The sequence below is a fragment of the Ostrinia nubilalis genome, chromosome 17 (assembly GCF_963855985.1).
Source record: "Ostrinia nubilalis chromosome 17, ilOstNubi1.1, whole genome shotgun sequence".
Lineage (NCBI taxonomy): Eukaryota > Metazoa > Arthropoda > Insecta > Lepidoptera > Crambidae > Ostrinia > Ostrinia nubilalis.
The window spans coordinates 6,917,132-6,923,131 of NC_087104.1; the positions used below are offsets into that span (position 1 = coordinate 6,917,132).

At 35.7% G+C, this 6,000-nt stretch overlaps 1 protein-coding gene across 1 annotated transcript in view; it reads right to left on the bottom strand.

Annotated features, from left to right (window-relative positions):
* Positions 1 to 5,664, bottom strand: part of LOC135079934 (uncharacterized) — a 34,433-nt gene extending 28,769 nt beyond the window's left edge. The window contains exon 1 of the mRNA XM_063974572.1: positions 5,606 to 5,664. The gene's annotated coding sequence lies outside the window, so the exon portion shown is untranslated. The remainder of the gene's footprint in view (positions 1 to 5,605) is intronic.
* Positions 5,665 to 6,000: the final 336 nt, after the last annotated feature.

Here is a 6,000-nt window from a genome sequence, read left to right on the forward strand (position 1 = left end):
TATCAAACCATTTTATATCAGTTAATAGTTATTTGTCTTAAAATTATTCGTTTTAAAATAAATTATTCGTTTATTATAGTAAATAATTATTATATTAAACGATTTTATATAATTTGATGTTATATCCTCTAAGTATTATATGATATGTAGTTATATCATACATTACACACCCGTAATAAAAACCACCGGTTATAGGGGCATTTTTTGGAGAAATTTATTAAATAACCAAAAAAACACGAATTTAAAAGCAGTTTTTTTTATCAAAAAGTATAATTTTTTATTATTTGCTGGCCTTTTTTGTGTATTTTATGTATTTTTTTAGTATCGCCTGTTATTTAGCATTATAACTGTTTCTACTTTATCAGGATATACCGCTTAGTTTAAAAGTAATTACGTTTTCTTTACAATAAGTTATTGGAAGAAAAAAAATCTATAAAAAATTAAAAAAAAATATCAAAAAATTTTTGACCTCTTTTTTGTCGATTAAAATAGGTCTAGTTTCATCTATTTTTATATGTACACTTTAACGTGACTCACACTGTATAAAAAACATTTATAACTAAAAATGTTTACGTAAGCATAGGGGGAGGGGGTAAGTGCTTTGCTTACTTTTGATGACAAGGGGGGCGGGGGGGTAAAAAATGGTAAGAAATCTGCTTACGTAATACTTGAACGGCCCCTAATGTAGATATTGTTTCCGAAAGCGAGCGGGTTCATTCCGTACCTGTACGCTTCATGCGTTCTCTAGCAAAAGCTGAAAATCAGTGTTCTGCCCTTTTGAGGGTAGTGTTTATACTGAGCTCTTTGCTTTTTGCATCGCTGCGGCACACATCACTCTGACGCAGGGAACTATTTGAAACGCTAGTCATCTTTATCTTATGTTGTTTTGTCACTTTTGTTATGTTGCAACTGTTGAAATTATTACTAACCTGTGTAACAAAATACCAGTGGTGTCACCTAGTAGAGATGAGACGTATTTACTAGAACAGATCCACACACTAGGTATTTTACAGTACTAAGTGGCACCTATTCCAATTTTTAAAATACTTGATCCACCTAGTATTTTTTAAATTACACGATTTCCGACCCTACCATCAAAGTAATAGAGGTTATTATTGCATAATCCGTAGTCGTGTATTACGCGCACCGCGTATTTCTCGCTAAGCTTATGTGCGAACGTAGAGATTCACTCCGTCTCTGTCTGACAAACAAATTTGAGCGCAGGCAGGTGTGAGATAGGAATAGGTGTTTGATGTATTACGTAATTTAAACTCTATTTGTACACAGGTAAGGTTTTGAATATTTTAATTTTTGTTCTCTCTCATCCAGCTCACTCCTTGTTGACTAGCCGGTAAAAAACCAGTTTTTATTCTTCCGACAGGTTTGTTTTGGTTTGTTGTCACGCGTCCGTGATAATTGCATAAATAAAAAATAGAAAAAATTATGTAAATATTTTTATGAAATTGATATCTTTTAAATACGCCAACTTTTAAGTTGACAGTCCTAAGCCTGTTGAAGTATGAAGGGAGGATATCAATCAATCAACAACCAGCAAAAACATTATTATTCAATTTCAAATTGCATTATTAATACTACGAGTGGATCTTTTCAAAGAAAATTGTATTTTAAAGTCATAATACGTGGATTAGTCCGCACTAGTCGCGTCAAGTATGGTAAATTACTACGTACTAAGTGGAACAGGTATTTGGATCACGTATTAATAAATACTTGGAATAGGTGCACCTAGTATCAAATTTACCTAGTATAACCCATCTCTATCACCTAGTGTGTTTCTTGACTAACTAACTTTATTTCGATATTGAATTGAATTTCAATACCAACTATACATATTATAATGTGTGTGTTAAAAGCATTAAAAAAAGTGTCTTACAACAAATAAACAATTTATCTATCTATCTCACGCCTCTTCCCGATTGGTAGGGAGAGGTCATTTCCAACCGCCGCTCGTTCGCTTAGGCTGGGCACTGTTGGAGCGTGTCAGTCTGCTGCGGTGACTCACGTGGCAAGACTGCAGTGTTAACTGACAACCATCTACAGGCTCTCGGCCTATACGGTGGAGGAATGGCCCGAAGCACCCATGGCCCGGTAGAACTTGGGTCGCCCTTTGTGTGAGGCGATCATGCTGTCGCACCCACTCCTCTAATACAGGCAGAACTGCCTCTATGGTGCGACGTAAAATTTGGCTGACGGCCAGGCGTACCCTTCAGCACTCTAGGGCCTAGATCCTCAAGCCTCTACCTTTTGGTTTCCACCTCTCGTGGTGCACGTACACGTACATTTCCCATTGGGACCTATGGTCACCTCGCAACTGGCGTCTATTCTCGGTTGTCGACACTAGCTTTGTCGCCACTGAGGATAAATGGCATAAATAATATCGATTGTCACCAGTGGTGACACATACTTTCCCAGTTGTAGCTACAGGCTTTCTCACAACTTATGACAAATTAGAAAAATACATCCCAATTATGCCTAGTGGGGATGTACACAAATTAATATTGACGCAAATGTCATCGTGCATGACATACGTAAAGTAAAAGTCAAGTAAGACCAGATGAATACAAATATTATTAATTTTATTAATAATTCGTACGCGTGGATCTCGTTTTACTCCTTAGTTCATAAAATCTGTTGTTTGATATCATGTTGATAGATGGCGTTTCACGGCTTCCCCCGCATGAATATTTACGAACGTCAAAAACAGTAGTTTGTCCAGCGCTGTAGATTTTAACCAATGACGATAGATTGCGCTTTTTAGACACGTCTTATTTATTTATTGAAATGTATTTGTCACATATCGTCATAAATTATAGCCTATAATTATGTTAATCTGGTTTATAAACAATAATACTGTAAAGTTTCAACAAAATCCGTTCAGTAGTTTTTGAGTGAAAGAGTAACAAACATCCAGACATCCAAACTTTCGCATTTATAATACACTCGACGTCAAATAAATCGCACCTCCCGCGACAAGCATTTTCAAACGTATGCATCCCCACTTCCCACCAATATTAATACCATTTAAAAGCCTAGTTCTAACCTTCATTTCATTAAAGGAAAGGTTTTTACCCCAAAAATGTGTCTTTACAAGGATCCAGTCCAGAGTCACTTCTTCAAAAAATAGGTAGTTACGCTAGAGCCAACTTTTATGGCTATAAAACTGTTAAGTTGGGTTTAATTGCTATCCATCTGTTAAAGAGGACACGTGAAATCATTATTTGGTTTTATAACCATAAAAATTGGTCTAATTGATCCCATAGGTGGGCCCAAAGTGAGGTATTTTTTCAAGTCACATTTATGGTATATGTTGATCATTTATTAAGAAATTAAATGTGTTTTTCTTTAAGGATATTTATTGGGCTTTCAAATAACACCAATATTGTTGGGGTACCATGATTGTGTCAGAAGAAAATCGTTAAAGTTCGCGTCGCGGAAGGTGCGGTTTATTTGATGTTGAGTATATTAGTAGGATTGTTATACGTCGCCACTAATGACAATATTTTTTTTCCCATTTATCCTCAGTAGGAACATAGTCAGTGTCCACAACCGGGAATAGACGGCCTGCGGATACTATGCGGTATCCACGAATTACCTCAGCCTGTGCCTCAGTGATATCATGCGTTACGCTTTTTTGAACAGTAGGATGCTCCACGACTACACAGCACTGTGCCATACTCGAGCCCCATATAGGACCACATAACGCGCGACGCAAAAGTATAGTCAGCGACTCAGTGCAGCCTGGCCTCCGAGATTAGGCATCAACCGGCTTAGTGCGCCGGCGGTAGCCAAAAGCTTAGGGGTGAGACGATTCAAGTGGCCGTCAAATGACCACTTTCCAACTAACTACAATCCGAGGTACCTACCGCAAAGATTTTCCGACTGTAATAATATGTTGTGTATGTTCCCCCTACAACTAGGTGGGACCCTGCTGGCAGAGCATTCCTATTAACTATTCTGTAACCACCTATTTATGGCAAATAAATTATTAGTATTATTCCTCTTTATAATATTAGTAGGTATACATACATAACTTGCTGTTCCAAATTTTCGTCATTCGTTTTCGTTTCATCGCTAAAAATAACTTAATTTTATTTTTCATTACGTCTGAAATAGAATTTGTAGTAAAAATAGACTGTAATGAAAAATAACAATAAAATATTTTAATTACCACGTGATCGCAAAATCTACCACCAAGATTTTGCGGATACACTATAAAAGTCCAGCTACCTGTCAAAGATCAACGTACGCGTGACACATGTCAGCAGAGCACCGAGCGACGTGACCTCACTCTGGAACGCCTCGAGGCGGACTGAATTTGAACGATTCGTGCGCGGCGTTTTATAGTACTTTTCAAATACTCATAGAAAAAAAATTACAATGAATTATTTTAAATTTCAAAGTAAATATTGTAGATAAGATATTCTTCTATTATATTAAGCTATTTTTGTGTTGAATAAAGGAAGAATATTGGTGAAAAAATCACTTTGATTTTTGGGTATTTCACGTTCTTTTAATTTGTGATTTCTTATTGTAAAATGCTTAAATCTAACAATTTTCTCAGATAACTATTTGCCCAAGGATCTATGCTATAGGATATAAATGTTTGTTAAATCGTTTTCACAGTATTTTTATAAAAATTTCAGCTTGTAAACTGACGCTAAAGTGGAAATTTACAAAACCTGTGTGGACTTATCTTGATAGAATTCTTAAATGCTAAACTAATCGCAATATTTTCTCAATTAACTATTTAGACGACGAAATTGCCTAACTATTTATGCCTATAACATATTTGTAGTATTACTGGTTAATGATTGTAACGAGTTGAAAAAGTACTGTTTTTGCGCCAAACGGCGTAAACGCTCTTAAGTCGCCACAAATAGCACAAACTGTTACGTTTATCTTAGGTAGTTACCGTATATCAGCACGCGGTGACATAGTGCAGCGTCTCAATATCATGAATGACAATCGCGTGTTAGGTAAACTACAGTTACATTTCCACCTGCACAAAATAATCACTGATATCTTTACAGCTGGATGATGACCGTAAAGTCGCAAATGACACGACTCATATTATTAGTCATGATATTATAATAGCGATTTTCTAAATTATTCTAAATGTGTCAATATCGCAGGCCGCTACCAACCGTGAGATGTGAAAGTCATTGGGGGAGGCCTATGTATGTTCAGCATTGGTCGTCCTATGGCTGAAATGATGATGATGATGATGATGATGTGAAAATATCTGTAGTGTAGTGGTAGTGGTGGGCGCCTGATGACCTGTACTACAGGTATACAAATATCTATCTTAGGCATGTCTCACACTATTTTGTAATTATATTGAATAACTTGTGCTCATTGTTATGTTTGTGATGAGAAAATAAAGATTATTTATTATTAAACGGGTTAAATTAAATGCCCAAGATTATGCAATCACTATAAGAACCTCCTCTTCGAAGAGAGTTCGAACCCTGTCGCACCCTGCGATGTTGTAACGCTAACTCTGCCAAAACAAGTGGTCATAATTCTCGTTGTTTGAACTCTTTAATTAGAAAGTTGTGAATACTTTACAAAATAATTAATAACATACCTGCTTACTTGTAAAATTAGTTTCTTTTAATGATGACAAACACAAACACAAAGTTAACGATCCCATACGTACTAAAATACTAAAATCATCAGATGAAATGCAGTCTTATATAAAATCAAGTATTTTCCTTGTTACCTTTAATAAAAATATCTTAAAAAACCTCATCCTCAATATGTCATGTATGATACGATTCCTAAAACTATTTGTTTACAATCAACAGATAGTATTTTTTACTTGTCATTTTTTTTACAATACGGATACGCATATCATTATTTTGTGCTCTATATCCTGGACAAAAAGGCATCTCTGCTCGTATGGTAGACACCAAAAAAGCAATCTAGCTTATAGGAACATGGAGTGTCATTTTTTGCTTTCGTTAGTTACCACGCAATAGA